At 36.0% G+C, this 18,097-nt stretch overlaps 1 long non-coding RNA gene across 3 annotated transcripts; it reads right to left on the reverse strand.

Moving 5' to 3' along the window:
• Positions 1–1,064: 1,064 nt before the first annotated feature.
• LOC118681114 (uncharacterized) lies at positions 1,065–16,550 on the reverse strand. Of its 3 annotated transcripts, XR_004976752.2 has the most exons (4): positions 14,144–16,550; positions 6,525–6,917; positions 5,221–5,414; positions 1,065–1,292 (listed from the first exon to the last, which is right to left on the reverse strand). It is a non-coding gene; the product is annotated as an uncharacterized lncRNA (long non-coding RNA). The 3 variants fall into 3 exon arrangements; XR_011396955.1 differs by lacking the exon at positions 5,221–5,414; XR_011396954.1 differs by lacking the exon at positions 1,065–1,292 and having other exon boundaries at positions 4,806–5,414.
• Positions 16,551–18,097: the final 1,547 nt, after the last annotated feature.

The following is an 18,097-nucleotide window of genomic DNA, read 5'->3' on the forward strand; positions in this document are numbered from 1 at the left end:
TGTTTTCACGGTTAGACTACCCATAGACATAGCAGCAAGTCCAAACATCCAACCAGCATGCTCAAGAACTTAGAAAAATTGGTAGGGAAAGTAGCAGAAAGTAGGGAAAGGAAAGCATAGTATTTAAATGTATTTTCACCAAAATATGAGCTATGCTCTTTTCCAAAAAATCATTAGCTGGTCTATGGTATTTTAATTACAGGCGGGTATATATATACATGTATATATTTTGGCAAAATCTAAGTGGAGCATTGAACAGTTTACACTCAAAAAAAACGAATTTAATTATTGTATTATCCAGGATTACTTAAATGGACAACTAATGTGTGAAAAGGAACGAAAGTAATTTGTGCCACCCGGCGTATGAGTTACTCTATAATTCTTTGTTTGCATATCCAGACGTAAAAAACATTAGTGAAGGAATATTTTTTTAGCTTTTGCAATTAACATTTCTAGAAAATTTTTTATGAGTACATACCTGCACTTCGGTATTGTTATCACCCCCTGCACACTGCGCGTGTGTGTGTGTGTGCACGTTTTATATTGAATAAATTTTCTTACATGCCTACCAGACAGTCTACTACTGCAGCAACAATGGCAGCAATAATAACAAAAACAAAATCATTTAATGCAGCAAATAATCGTGCGCAATAACCAAACAAGGTCTGAGAATTCTATCTAACAGCACAAAGAAGCACCGCAATGAAATGCCTTCGATGTGAGCGGAAATGTGAGCATGTGTATGTGTGTGGTAATTATAGCGGATGCGAAGCGCAGTGATGATGACGTTGGTGTTGTTGGAGCAATAATGGCAATGCCAGCGGTGACGTCGCTATTCATACAATAACCGCTGCTGATAGTCGTGCTCGTGACGATGAATGCACCGATGATGGCTATGACGCCGATTGCGATGACAGTGTGCAATTTACACACACACACAATTGTTTGGTTAATCTTTTATTTGTACGTAACGAGGGCAATGGAAAGTGTTTCATGAAATTTTTTACAAAATATGGAATGTGTAAATATAATTTTATATTATAAAAATATTCTCAAAAGTTCCTGGTGTTTCGAAATTCGAATAAAAAGTAAAATAAACTACAAATAAAATATTAAATAAAATTGTGTGCTTACATAAAGTTTTTCTCATCATCCACATTTACTTTGCAAAAAGGACCTTAATTTCTTCCGATATTTTCATGTTTGATATTTGTAAGGTTGTGTTTGTTGTTGCATATGCTGTAAGAGCTGCATTTTTCTGGGACTTCCATTATACCAAATTAAACATTTCACTGTGAACATAAATAAAACAAAATATTTTTCACATAAAAAGATATAGATAGTAATGTCATTTGAAATATTAAAAGAAAATCTATTCACGCCTGCGACGAAGAGACGAAAATCATTGACGATGTGGCTAGCACAATAAAAGCTAAGAATTCTTTTATTCGAATAAACAATTTATTGGGCTCCATTGCACTGATCAGTTTATGCAGACGTCTGGCAGTTGTTTGTCGGCCAAAGTGCATTTGACTGCTTTCCGCAGCTGTGTGGGTGCACATTAGCAAGTATTGGTTCGACAGTTATCTATATAGGCAACAGAAATGGTGTACTATATATGTTAGCTCTCCACAAAGCCATAATGCAGTGCTGCCTACATACGAGTACATATCTAATTATTAAGTATTCATTATGCACAATAATCAGTGACAACAGCCAACTACAATAACAATGTTAACTGTGACGGCTGACGTTTGAATGAAACGTTTGGCTACTTACATGTTTGTCTGTCTGTTTGTATATGGTATATATACAAATGTGCGCAGGCATGCATGCGAAACATACATACCTACATGTGAATGCGATCACGTACACACGCTTGCTAAATATGCGAATAGAGCTAAAGCTTGGTTCATTGAACTCGCGTGAATTTCATTCATAAAAATTTTTACACGATTCCATAATTCGCCAACTAACGAACCCAAAAAACATACTAACAGGTTCACTTCCCACTCACTCATTTTCACTGAATGTAAACATGTGTGTATGTATGTGTGTACAATATACATATATGTACATATATATGCATATATATAAGTAGGTACAATATTCATTGGATAAGTAAGTGGTTGGCATCAAATGTGCGCGTTATATGCTCATAAGCTTTTACAGCTACTTACATGCAGACGAACATACAGACGAGTGCGTGTTTGCATTGTTGTGAGCTTTTTCGTTGCTGCTGCTTTCTATTACTTCAATTACTTTTAACTGCTTTCACTGACATCATCCGCCTATACATGCACTCACATACGCTCGCATACAAACACATTTAAGTTGGACTACTTATAAAAGCAGCTGACTTCAAAAGCGGACAGCTGATGCAAATACCCACATATACACACACTTATACACGCATACCCAGCATGCATGTGCGCTGATTCACTGCAATGTTTATCTACGCAGCAAAATGCCCCACCTGCTAGGAGGTTAATTACGAACACCGCCAACAGATCAATGAATTCCGGTGTCTCTACCGGTGGTCTTTTTCGTTTCGTTTTGAAGTTTTCGAAAAGTGCAATCATAACAAACAGCAGGTGCATTGTAATCAAAGCGAAAACTTTGTTCTGCATGAGGAGTATATAAATTATGTGAGATACCAATGGCTCTGCAGGGCAACTATTCTTCTATGGTCAAACAAACTGTAATTGCAACTAGTTTGTGGCAAATGCCGCAAGCTTGAAGGTCTCAAATAAATTGACGCATTAGGTGGTTGCTCACAAGCGGGTATTGATTTTAACAATATTGAAAGACACCCAACATATAAATAAATTGAATTTAATTTTAATAAAAAATCTTTACTTAAATATAAATATGTCTCAATTAGTAAAGGCGTTATATATTAGCAAAATTTGGGTTTGTTAAAAAAAAAAAAAGGTTCTCGACATATTATCAGAAGCACACTTTATATATATTATATTTTATTCTTAGTATTCTCTATATTATATATTTTGATTTTAACTAATATTTGTAGAAAGCAATTTAAGTTATATTTAGCCCAGGGTTTTGTTTTAGGAGACGATCCATGTAAGCAGTGAAATCTCAAAATCAAGAAGATGTTTTTTCACTTTACTTATGCTGTATATATTTACATAGGTAAATACATACATATAGATATATATATAAAGTAAACATTTAGCTCATTTAACATTGTGCTCTACAAAAACTAACGTAACTCTTACTTGCAGGCGCATTCTTTAAGCAAATAACATGTAATATGCAGCACTGCACTTGTATAAGAATAACTACTACATTTGCCCATCAGTGTCGTTGTGCTTGCATATGGCAGAGCTGCTTTTTACGCTTTACTCTTCGCTTGCAATTACTCTTCATTGAACTTATTTAAAGAGCATTCAAACTCATACGACTGCAGATGTACATCTACATACACATACGCACAACATTTCCTACACACATGCAGATCCACATATGCTTCCATGTGTAGGTGGCGCTACGGTCTTTCAATCGCGGCACACAATACTTGTCTTGCACTGTGGGCACTTTGCGATCACTCACACCTCCAAGCCAGTGCAAGTGTGCACATGTACGCATATGCATTTACACGAATGTCTTCATTCATAAAATTTAACCCACATCTACAACACCACACACAAGCGCACACACTCGCAATCAACTCTCTTGATAAATATACATTTGTACTTGTATGCATATGTGTATGTATGTTTATGGCTGTCATACAGATGCAGCCACACAAATAGCACAAATGAATATCCGGCAGCAGGCGCAGCCCGAACTCATTAACTGTTTTCCATTCATTCAAGCTCCATGCACTAGCTCCCTCCCTTCTAGCTTTGGTATTTATACCCACGCTATCGCTGTGTCTAGTAGATCTCTTTGGCAAATGCTTCTATTGTAGCGCATCGACGATCTAATCAAGCGTTGCATTGTGTTGCTGGCGCCTGCGCTTCCACCGATACCTCCCATTGGTCGTTTTATATAGCTGTGCTTCTTTGGCGATGCGCTAAGTGCTATTACAGATTTACTTACAGACAATCATATGCACATACTTACGTATGAGTATATGAGCCGTAGATAATCCCAAATCTACAATAACGACGCTTTGCTGCTTGTATCACTTCAAAGGTAAAAAAAAATGCCGAATCAGAGTTGCATTTGTGTCTGCAATAGGTATACCTTTTAACCGCAGTCGCAGCTCAGTGCGCTGCGAGGAAATCGCAATCGTTTCTCTCTTAATATTCCACAGGATTTTACTTTGCTTAAGGCTACTGAAGGTATTGATAAATCAGATAACACCCCTGATTTTACATTTTTGCAGGCCACTGTTCAAATTATTCGACAGCAAAAAAAATGGAAATACTAACGTTAATTAGAATTTAAAATAGTCATGATTTGTAGAATCGAATTAATTTGTACGTTTGTTGTGAAATTATTAAATTTTGCCCGCTGACTCAGTTTTTCAAGTTGAAGATTATAAATGATCTAAATATTAAAAACTATCAATTTATAAGAATGCGGCCTTAAGGAACAATTATTATATAAATATTAGTTTATTCACATCAAAACATCAATAGAAAAAACAAAATTTTTTTTAAATATTTCAAAACAAAAAAGTGTCAAATTAAATATTATTTGAAAAATTAATAAAGTGTTTAAGAAGCTACGACTTTCTTCATTAGAAGTAAATATAAAAAAATAAAGCATAACATATTTTCTTTAAGAGTAGTCAATGTATTCTAACTCAAAAATTCACTAAATAGTGAAGGCACCTGAGCAGGATCAGTTTTCTGGTTTGGACATTTCTACATAATATAATAATTGTTGATGGTCATCAATAAAATATATATGTATGTAAGTATATATTCAAAATGTCTACTTCCGACTCAATTTTCTGCGGTAGGACTATTCTCGCGCTACTATGGATACGTAATAGGTGTTAAAAGAGGCCGTTAAGGGCGTTTAAAAATGTATACAATTTTTAAAGTGACTTATAAGTATAATAAGCATAATTAATGAACTCCCATAATGCCTTTGATAGCACCTCTACATCACCAAGGAATTTCTCTAATAATTTTTGCAACGGAAGAGTACTTATAATCAATGGGAAAACTTCAAAATTATGAAAACGATCTTGAAATTCATTAGAGAACTTCTTATTCGGAATATAAATAAATACAAACATACCGTTAATTCATCGTCGATGATTTTTAAATTGTTTTCATTTTGGCTTTTGTTTCAGTGGTTTCAGCGTGTGGACATTCCGTTCATTTTTCATGCGCCTTTACCGCTTCAGACGGTGTTGGCAGAGGCGTCTGTGGTCGCGTCAATGACGTTTGTCCTACATTTTGAGACTGTTTCAGTCGCTGATATGCCGCTATCTATAGCGCAGACGAAATGAAACATTTTTAGTCTTAAAATACCTAATATATACAAGTACAAACATACGCATGTATATGCTCGTATAAGTGTGGATAAGTATGTATAAAGCAAAAGAAAATTCTATGTTCGAAAAATCCATTTTAACTAATTGGGCGAATAAACTCAACTTGTTGCAAATTCAAAATGTTTGTATGTATATATATATATGATTCTGAGTATTCATATTTCCCTTAATAAACCCGGCATGTCAACATATTTGATCCTCACAGCATATTTGATCCTCACAGCTCAGTATGAATATTTAGCTTATAACAGTTAAATCGTTTATCAAGTGTTGGTAGCATTTAAAAATGTTCCAAATACCGTTTTTGATTCAAGAGCTGAATTGCTTGAACATTTTAAAAAACAATAATTTTGCTTATTCTTCTTATAATGAAACCAAAGTGGAATACGAATATGTAAACGAATTTTTCAGTACTAGTTGCCTTAAAGAACTAATTATTTATAATATACACGTGGTAATGACAATGCCAGAAATTAAATTTTGCCATAATTGTTTCAAAACTCAAAAGTATTTCCAAAGTCGTTTTAAGTAACAGCGAACTCAAAGAATCCCCTCTTTAGTCCTTGGGTGTAGACTTACTTAGATAATATGCCTATTCTATTCTATTCTATTTTCTTCTCTTCTCTTTAATTCTTTGACAAATAGGCCCAAACTTTCAATACATAAATTTCACTCTAAATCGGACGCCCCATCAAAATATGGCCGGGTCAGGCAACTGACTTGTCTTTAGCAAAATCTGGATGTTCTTAATTAAATTTCTTTATGCTAAGCGACTACAAACAGATTCTTTCACCTCATAATCCGTATGAGCGTAGATATTTATATGCGCGTGTATCTGTGCTTGCACTCCGTTATGTGCAAAGCGACCACATAAGCAGCGAATAAGTAATTCATTCATACTTTTTAAGCACGCGCATGAAACGGAAGGCAAAAAGGCAGCACATATTACAACAATATACGTACGCATATATATAAGTACGAATTTTGTTTAAATGTATAGTGAAATCTAAAAATACTTTAACACCGGAAGTGGTGGCATACTCACCCAGCAAATTGAAAAAACAACAACGGCATAAAACCCCGACTATGATGGGGCAATCAACTGCCCGGAGGAGCATTGGGCGCTTCCACGACTATTGACCCGGAGTGTTCTGGCTGTAGATGGTGACGGAACAGTGTGTGGGTACCTCCAGCTTATCAGCAGCGCTATACTTCCAATGTTTGTTTTCTTTTTGAAAATTTCCAGTTTTCGTTTTGGGGTGCTCTCAGCTACATAAAATATCTGTTTATGTCGGTGTACTTTTCCCATTCAATAAACGCAAAAGCGGCGAGACTAATTCGTAAAACGGTGTCATCGCTGCTTGTATGTGTGAGTGTTCGATATTCATGTGGATTGGTGTCGAGTCGGCATAGATCGCGGTTTACAGATAAGAGTGCACTAAAATGAAACGAACGCAAACATATATGTTATGTGTAAGGCAAAGAGTTCATGTACATACATATGTATGAATGGAAGTGTATCTATGGTATATGTGCCGTATGTATGTATGTATAGGAAGTACAAATGAGCACAATCAATATGTGGCATTCATATTGTGGGAAAAGTGCAATTGTGAATGAATTCATTGAGTAACTAAGAATTTAACACAAAATAAGTGCATGTGTGTGTATTGTGTGATGGAGTAGGGTATGTCGTACATATGAACTTTCCATGCACACTTCAACAAATATGTAACATTATATATATTGTACCATGACGACAGAACGACGGCTTCTTCTCCAAATTTTACATTTTCGGTGAGACTAGCACTACTTGCAAGTTGCAACGCTTATCATGTTTACTAACCCCATTTATAAATTCTTGATGTCGAAATATCTACATTAAGGTCTATTTGGCCCTCGGAGCAAAGATATGAATTCACTCACCCTTTTATTTATCTTACCGTTTAATTATGAATGGACGAACGACGAGTTAGTTTTGTCACTGTGGCAGTCAAAAGTCTGACATTACCTGATTCCACAAGGGGAACGTTTTGGAATTTTCACTGATTACGCTGTGTAAACATATCATTTTTTTCTTCGACACATTTAATAGATATAAAAGTTGTTGCACTTCACTCTCAAAAAATCTCATAGACATTAGACTGAATGCAGTTACATGTACATACTCAGATGTGCCTGTGCCTGTACCTTCGCTATCATCGCCGTATTGCTGCACTTGTCACTACAAAACTTATCGTAAGAACCATTCGACTCCATTGCACATTTATAAAGCTGAACACTTCCAAACACTAACCGCAGTTTATTTTCTAATGTTTAAAGCTAGAAAAAAACACCCACAATTAAGAACTACCCTAATACGAGTACCTATGAATCCAGTGGTGACAGTAATCAGACACCAATCCAGTCGCGACGCTCCGCTTTATCAATGGAGACGGCGAAATATGAATTCATGAATGAATCAACAACGAACAAATTCACATAGATACGCACACATAGTAAATCGATTGAAACACCTACAAGCTCCTACTTATGAGCATTTATGCATAAATGTACATACATATATATACATATGCACAGCTATATAGAGTAGCACACATTTAAGTATGCCTATGTGCACTTATGTGTATTTGAATACCCTATAATCCAGCGAGCAATGATAGCAAACCGATCACAACAACAACAACGACCACAAAAACACGACAGCAATAAAATCGGCAACGGAAGTGAACTCTGCCACCAGTGCGGTACACTGCTATAATAACAACAGCAACAGACGGCGTATCAACAACAAGCGGCATGCCTGCGGGGAAGGCACACGCTGTTTACATTTCGCGGAGAAATGAAGCGCGAAAGGAAGTGGCCTCCTCCGTCGTCGCCACTCATGGAGACAAAATGAAAATACTCACACAACTGCTCAGACGGTGGGAAGCAAACTGGAGCCACCTCAACGCGTCGCATGACATCCAAGTGTTTGCGCAGTTCGCGCAGCTCGACCCTGCGGCTTGGCGTTTCACTGTCGCTGCCAGTGGTGGTCATACATGGAGGAAATACACATAATTTATGGAGACGAGTGTTGTCACAAATGGTGGCATTTACATGGATAACATATCTGTGTGTGTGAGCATTTGGTTGCACACGCATGCTCGTAATTGAAATGCATTGCAAGTTACGTAATGTACTCGCATACGGTACATTCATATATGTAGCTGTGACAGCCAACCAACCCACACACAAAGTAATATATATTATATATACACGTGTGGTTGAGTGCGCTATTGGTTTTCTGTACTTATTTGTGACGAAAAGAAGCGAAATGGAAGCAGAGCAACAGATGCATTAGAGGCCAAGCAAGCAGATTGGGAAGTAGAAACGAGCATGGGCTTCAAATAGAAATAGAAACAGAAGTCGAAGCGGCAACAGCAGAAGCGAAAAGTGAAGCGAAGTGAAAATGTAAGTAGTAAGTAGTAAGCACCATACGCATGCGCATACACTCATATCAAACAAAGCACACTCTTTCAAGTATGTTTTTTGCTATTTTATAGGAAGGAAGTTGTCCAACAACAATAGCTAGCTCGATATGGGAACAAATTGTCCATAAAAAGTGTAGCAACAACAATCGCTTTTCAACTGCACAAGTAATTGAAATAACGAATACAATTCCGGCAAAATAACAAAACGAGTACGATTTTTATAGTAAGTTTTCTTAATTTGTGCATGTTTGCAGAAGAAACACCGCTGCCGGACATGGTTTCAACTATCAACGCACATAAAGCCCGTATGCATACATATATTGTATACACATACATACATACATACATACATATGATTGTGAGTGCGTACTTGGAACATTAGCGGACTTCCACTTCCGCCGTACCATGTTTTTCACGTGATTACCAGAAGACTTCCGACAGATCAGTTATAGTTTGCAGAAATTCGTATTTGTGGCAAAATTCTTGAGATAAATCATTAACGGCATGGAAGACATTCAAACAATATATATGTATATCGTAACATATTAATGCTTTAAAGAGGATTATGGGATGGAAATGCAAAACCTCATGTCGTTTTTGATTATATTCATCATTCATAACTCACAAACCTCTATAAATACATATATACACGGTAGCACATGAGAATTATTTAGCATTTTCACCTGTTTATAAATAAATTTCCACAAATCGGAACAACATACTTTTATTGTAAGTATTTCTACTCAACTCCTGGGGTTAGATATACATATATTTATATAAATATATATGTATGTATTTGAATGTTTAGCTTCAGCTTACATTTTCACTTATTTACATTGAAATTTTGTATTTACCTCCCATCTTCATTTTTCGCCTCAGGGTCGATATTATAAAAGGTGAAATTTCACATAAAAAGTGCAAAAATCTCAATGAAATGACGTCAAAATATTACAAGGCTGCCTCTTGATCTGTGCGTCATCAAAGTGGAAGAATAAAATTTGTATAGCTAATTGAAGGGAAGCGAAATAAACAAAATTATAAAAAATCCAATACTAAAAAATCAACAAATGGAATACATAAGTGGGAACAATACGAATTGTAATGCAATAATAAACAAAACAAAAGTTCGGTTAAAATGATTGCGTCAGTAGTACATATACATACATTTATATATGTATGTATATACTTATGGTATACGATTTGTAACTGAAAGTTCTACTGTTAGCTTCCTTCAACTTTCAAATTGAGAGTATACCTTTTACTCGTTTTAAGTATTAAAGGCAAAGAAAGTTCTCAGCTGGGGGACGCCCGATATTAGAAACCACTTATGGATGGTCCACATACAATTTTTACTTTGCTTTCAGACTTTTGATTTGACCGCTAAATTCGTTGTATGTTTTTATGCGAGGCAACTCTGAACTTTTTACGCTTTGCCAAGCAGCAGTCGCCATTTTTATATCGCTTTTATTAGCTTCACCTGTATGTTTGTAACTTTATTCAGTGCAAGCGATAATTGATGAAACTTGCTACATATGCTCCTTTGCACCCAAGAGAGGCCAGTATTGCAAATGGGCGTAATCGGACCACTGGCACGCATACAAAACGCCATTAAAAGAAAACCTATAAAGTGCCATAACTAAGTAATAAAATTAAGATACCAAACTGTAATTTGGTACAGGGAATCGCGATAACAAGGGACACCTATTGGCTAAAATTTTTTTAAAAGTCTGAGTAGCTCCGACCCCTAAATGGTTTAATATACATATCTTTATATCAAACCGCTGGAGCAAACTCAACCAAATTTGCTGGGAGGAAGTCTTTTTATTACATGGGCACCTTTAGGTGAAATCCTATATCTTAGGTACTATCCGACCAATTTCAATTGAATTTGGTATCTGAGGTTAACGCGCCATTTCTGTCACACACTGTGAAAATAGGCGAAATCGTACAACGATATGCCCCTAAAACTTTGGTGTTAAAAGCCTCCATGATGTCATTTGAATAACAAATTTACTCAAACACATCCTTATAGAAAGTGAAAACACCACGTGTGGCTATATAATAAGTATGGTTTGAAATATTAAAAAACATGCTTTTAAAGCACATTAAACTGAAAAGTGAAAAATAATTCCTTATATAAACGGACAGTAATATCGACCAAAAAATATTTGTATTATTGTGAGAAAAGCATGGGATGGTTTCTGCCATATTTTTCGTATATCGAAGCATGGGGTATGCTTTCTTCGCTTCGTCGTTAAGGTATGAAATGTCAAGCAAAGCGAGGAAACTCGCAACCTTAGGCACTCCGACACGGTAATACAACTCAAATTAAGCACATAGTACAGTTATTTTTACTTTATTCGAATTTTGAAAAAAATATTCAAAAAAGTTTTCCAAATGATATATCTAGTAATTAGGGGCATTTGAAGGGGATGCAATAGACTTAACAAAGATAACTCTTCTTCAGATATGTGTTCATTCATACGTAGCTGTAAATTAATTAGTATAAATATATGGTGTACAATAGATATGCATGTACATATGTATATTGTTATGTAGGATCTTAATTTTTGAGTGTTTTCATATACAAAAAACTTATTGCGCATTAAAATTTGCGACAATGTATAAATATAATATATGCACACATATGGACGTAAAAACGAGTCAGCCATCATCGAGAGTAGTCGCTCGAGGCATTTGAACGTTTGCTCCACATTTCGCTCTAAAGCTCTGCCATAAACACCCATATTTACATACATAGACAAAGTAAGGCTAATATGCATATATATATATACACATAACACACACATGTACTGGATATATATATACATTCAGATTATTTATAACATAGTAACACTTTAAGTTATTGCAATTGCCGAAATTGTTGAAATTGTTCAATCTGGTTTCTCATCGTATTTCTAATTAACTCATACAATAGATATGTTTGTTTGTTTATAGTATGTAGACATGTACGCTCATCCTGTTAAGTTAGTTAATTTTGTGCTATGAAAACATTGAGATACCGATATACATAGAACATACACCTTTTTCCATACATATTTTTATCCAAATGTTTGTATGAATTTGTTAGGGAATCATCATTTAATGCACAAGTGCAAATTTCTCTATTTTCTTCTAGAATTCGTAAATAGTCTAAGGTTTCAAAATAGTACTTTCTCAATGCGCCTAAAAGTATGTATCAATAATACTAATTCAAAAAAAACTAAATACACCAACAATCGGTGATCATTTGCTTTTACTTCAATGAGTTTTCAAGTTTCGCCTTCTAGAAAGATTTTTAACTACGTATGTTCACGTATACATTTTTTTTTGTAGATTTCCATGTTTCAAAAGCGATCAAGCCTATATAATGTGAATCGAGATCTGGCAACATCGCTCAAACCATACACCAACGGTTATTATCTCGCTCGCTCTCTTTCGTCCATTGTCAACCTATCTGAACTCTCCTATATGTGAACTCTCAAGTGTGCAACACACTGGCATATGTACGTATGTGTACATACATGTCTACAAATGTATGTGTAGCCATATACACTGCATAAGCATATTAAACGCATATCGTTTTACTTAAGTAGCGAGACATTTAATTAATTCATTCATCTGCACGCAAACAAAGCAATGTTTGATTTACACAGATATTTTCACATATGTGTAAGTTTGCATGTGCTTATAATTTTTATGTTGCTCTTATATTTATATGCTCGAAGGCATGATTATGTATTGAATGGTTTATTTGTATGTAGATATATATTATTTATCAAATAAAAGGTTTGATTATCTCACTGCTGTTAGATAGCCGTCTTTGCGTGCATTTGGACATTTGAAATACCTGATGATAAAACTTAGCAAAATATAAAGAAGCATATCACCAAATAGAACCGTATTTTAATTAAAAAAAAAAAACAATATATTGTAAACAGTCTGTCGCACATGCATTGGTCACATGCCTCTCAATGAGCTTATCACAACACTCTTTGTATTTTGCAGTACTCAACTTGAGGTTGAAGAAGGCTCATTTTATTTGTATATACATATGTGCCTATAAGCAAGTCATTTCTCTTTTAATATACAGTTTTGCTCGCAACATACCTGCTGAGAGCAGACATTTTTATTTTTTATGCATCTTGGGGAACCCCCCTCAACGTAACAGCTGATTGGATGGCATCACTTATAGGCATATATGTAACTATGTACTGTGTGTGATGTTAAAAAAGCAGCTAAAATCATCTTCCACAGTGGTCTATTTTGGGCGATTAGTACTTTTCGTAAAGCTATTCAAAGCTTCAAGGGTGTTACTTGCATTAATGGCAATACCTGTACGCGGTGCCATGCACCTATGAATGCATAGGATAATATTCATTAACATATATTATATATTTATGTATTTTGTGTGAACATGTATTTTACATGTGTCTGTAATCGACATACTTCCAAAGGCTAATCTTCTTTTTTATAAAGTCCTGTTCTTCCCACTTTTAACTCTTTTAATTGCATATTAATATACTATATATTTGACATTAGCTCACCCATTTTTATCAGATGCCATACCCACACATAATGAAGTGATTTTGTCACCAACGCCATTATCACTAAATCATTTACACCTTCCCAGGCCTCCACCAACCGAACGTAAACATCATCTCAGTCAACGTCCCTCTCGTATAATAACCAATCTCGTATGGTCCACAACGCAGGCCAATTGGACCAATATACATGCAAACATATGGTTTACATAGATAATCGTACACATAGATACCTATATGCATAGACGTAATTAAGTATATATGTGAACATAGTTAAGGATGGCATATACTTAGTTTCCAATACATAGCTGTTTACACACACACATACATTTATAAACAAACACTTATGGCCAATTCACATAGAACTTTTGCTTCGCTTTACGTCAGTCATTTGTTTTGATGTACGCTTTTGTATGAGTACGTTCACATAAAAAGTTTTCGACACGACGCCAAACAAATTCTTGGGCAACTCTCATCTTTTACACTTTGCCAAGCGAACGCCGCCATTTTTAAAGGAGAAAAACACTGAAAGCAAAGCGTTCAATGTGACATACCCTTTGTTTTCTGCGCTTCGTTGTTTCAGTATGAACTGTCACGTAAAGCGAGAAAAGTTGTATGTGGATGGGCCTTTAATGCTTATCACTCACCTCACTTCCGCGCCAGTCTCAGGCTTTCTCCGTTTCATACCATTTCATGTCATTCCAGTCGGCTACAAACAAAGACAGTCTCAGTCATTCTTCATTATTATTATTAATATTATTATTTTCTTTTTGGGAAGACGAGATGTTGCTAGTAAGTTACTGTCTGTTGCTGCTCGCTGATTGTAGACTACTTCGTTTGTTGTTCACTGTTCGCTGCTCATTTGCTTAGAATCGCTTACGTTTTCATACAAGTACGATTTTGAGCATGAATGTGTGCATGCCCGCATTTTTATATCTATATCTATGTATTCTATTCGTTTTAACTAGGTGCATATGTTTGCGTAGAAGTCGGATCTCGTCAATATAACTCAACACTTTCCATAAAAATATACACGCCGTAAAAAGTGGAAAATAGTTCAATGTTCTCGACGCTCGTGCCATTGAAAATTGGTGCAAAGTCTGTTTAAGTTTCATTTACTCGTACTTATTGTGACGGAAGTGTTTTCGCTGAAGTGGTTATTGTCGTTGCCTGAGCTTTTCAATTTCCATTTCATTTGCAAACCGGTGATGGCGTTTCTGCTTCCGCTCTCCCCCATTGAATACTATTTGTTCGAGTAAATTTGTATTACTGTTGATTGCTTAATTTCCTCTGATTGTTTATTATTGTTGTTTTTGTTTGGCATTTGAGCTTCTTTATACTCTCTATTATCATGTTTACAAATTATTTAAAATTGTACGCATTGTCGTCAGAGCCCCAGCAGGAAATCTTACATACATGTAAATACAAGTACTTGTATAAAGTACGTCATATCATCATGTTACTAGTATACGTTAGACCTCTACTAAATCAGGAAAGCATATTTCAGATGTCCACTTCCAGACCTAATCACTTACGCTTTCATTGCAGTTTGTTGCGTGGCACCATCTAACTTAAAAACGGTTGTCATTGCCCCAGTTTTACCATGAATTGTCATTGCTTTCTGTGTTAGCCTAATAAGTATGGAAATATATGTACATATGTATGTTTTCTCGGGGCTAAATTCATCCAAATATAATCCACTGCCCCGTGTATGTGTGTGTTGGGCCTCTTAAATTGGTTAGAAAAATCATTTGTTTCAAAGTTCACATTTTCACTTTATTGTCTTAGCCTCATTTATTGTTGTTACGAATAGTATTGTCGTCATTGTTGTTTTTCTTATTGTTGCTCTGCTTATTGTTATTGTTTTCGCCCTAAATTAGTTGTTCAAGTGGCGCTATAAAGTCGTCGACAACCATACCGACGAGGCTGGCATTCTCGACAACTACAACAAAAACACCAATAATAATAACAATTAAAGAAGAACCTAAGCTCGGCGACATTACTCGTTTTTCGTTAAATTCCGAATCCGCCTCGGTTTTCGGTAGCATTTTCGTCAACGAAATGTCTGAGCGCATTTATAGAGCGACCAACAATTCGGTAGGTCGAATAGTTTTCGTGTGCCCGTATAACGAAACAACGATACGACAACTGCGGCGCTGACACTTCTTGCGCCAGTAGCATAACACACCAAACACTTCACGGAAAAGCATTTAGACTGAAGTCAGGCTTTTTTTTGTGTTATGAGCTGCGCTCTATTACTGTCAACACCATCGCTATGAACGCCATGATCGCCGTCTTCCTCTCCAACGACACTGGCTAGTGACTTTGCTAAAGACAGCTGTGCATTCGCCAAGCTCCATGACCGCGTCGTAGCGATTTGGTCAACTGCGTAGTTCGCAAACATTTTTAGTTATTAATTATATGCGTTTATTTCAATTTTTATTTCGCACTTTTGCATTTAGACGTTATTTCTCATTACAAGCACTTATTTTGCTTTTTTCGATCGTACCTTTTTTTCATTTGTGAAAATCAGTAAATCGCACAGTTTTCGAACATTCAAACAAATGTCTATAAACTAACTTATTTGTTTATGTACATATATTCGCATACTTGAAAATAAACAATAACTAATGTCGAACATTTTCAAAATATTAGCTTCCATTATCGGTTACTTTTTTATTGTTTCTGTGTTAATTCCACTCATTTTGCGCTAATTATTGAAAGTAATGCGCAGTCGTTTCAGTACCTTGTTCACTTCAAATACACAACACGACACAACACCACAGCACAGCGCGTCAAGCTGGCAACCGACCATCCAACCAACTGAACGGTAGAATTCATCAGCACACCATCTACCAACGGCCAAAGGCCAACGAACGACGAAAAACTGTGAGCAGCCGTCGCTTACACCAACCGAGCACTCAATCAACACGTCACACAGTACGGCACACCAGCGACCACCGCATATTCCAGCTGCTGTTGGCTGGCTAGCTGACTTCTGCTGCCTCTTGGCTTTGCGTCTTGTCGACACTTCTGCGATCTGCTGTTACTCACAGTCCCTAACCGTCTGATTGTAAGTGTTCGTGTTTCGTAGCGCGCAAGGTCAGAAAATCTTACATAGTATGTAGACAGAGCACACACACACGCATAGTGCAATATCTAATACCAAAATGCACAGCAATATTCTTTCGTTTAAACATTCCTCATTCATGTATATGTATAAACATACACACTCGCACCTATAAACACTAATACCAACACCATATGAGTGTGCCGTTTCCCGTTCCCACAGTTCGGCAACAGCAAAACTCATTCACAAACTAGCGGTTCGTCAAGTCATGCGACTCTTTACAATTTTCTCTTGTCCACCACACTGCACTGGTATTACGTGTACGTACAGTGGACGTCGTACACTCACCCTCTAACCAAAACACCACCATCAAAGCGCTCAATGAATGGCACATTTTTATACTCACAATTGCTTTCGACTTCTGTGAACGAGTAGGCATAACACAATTATCTCTCATCTCATCTCTCCCATGGCAAACGTACTATAGAATTGGACTTCTATGACTTACAAGTATGTATATATTTGCTGTTGGCGCTACCAGTATCTGTGAGAAATCGCAACGTACAAATATACGAGCATTATTATGGACTACGCTTCATTCGATCATTATTTGTTATGGTTTGACGCCAGCTTATTCCTATTGCTGTATTGCAGAGTACTCACATTCTGGGTGGCTTACTCTCATACAAGCTATTGTATATAGTACAACATTAATGTATATTTGTATACATTTACGAATTTATGTTTAAGAGAACCCTATAACTTCTATTAAAATAGTGAAAACGGCTCTAGTACTATGAGTACAAAACAGAACAGAAAAAATACTAGACCAACGTCGTCGTCCTTAAAGTGAATGTTGTCAATGGGGTAACGATTGCTGACATATATAGCGGCATCCATATTGGTCTGGCAAAAACACATTACATTGTTCGAAATGTAAATACAAGCAAGGGAAATATTCAATAAAGTCTCGATAGATATTTGGTGGAATTGATGCCCAACATCTTTTCGCAAAAATGTTCCTTTGTTTCTCAAAGAGGCACTTAATATATATTTAAAATATAAGCCCAAGGGTTTAGTTTATTAGACCTAAGTTCTATACATAGATGCATAGAGAACATATGAATATGTGAAGATCCAAATATGAAGATTTAGGATGTGGATGCAACAACAATAATCTGATCTTGAGAGATCTTTGAATCAATATTTTTTGACCACTTTTTATGTGCTGTTCAATCCCGAATTTCCAGTGATATTTGTAGAGATCACTCTTCAACCAGACCTTTTCGCTTGCCTTAAGTTTATGGTTGCTAATTTGATTATGTGAATACAATGTGATATCCTCAAAGCTTCAATTTATTGCATAAAATCTTTGGTTTAATATAACCCTGAGAAGGTAAACAAATTTTACGGTTCAATAACCTTTTGGGGTTGAATAAAGCTCTTATCTGCATTCTCATTTTTTTCTTTTTTCAAACACACATTTACTAATAAGTTTAAGCATATACATACATATATGTATGTGCGCATA

The sequence above is a fragment of the Bactrocera oleae genome, chromosome 6 (genome assembly GCF_042242935.1).
Source record: "Bactrocera oleae isolate idBacOlea1 chromosome 6, idBacOlea1, whole genome shotgun sequence".
NCBI lineage: Eukaryota > Metazoa > Arthropoda > Insecta > Diptera > Tephritidae > Bactrocera > Bactrocera oleae.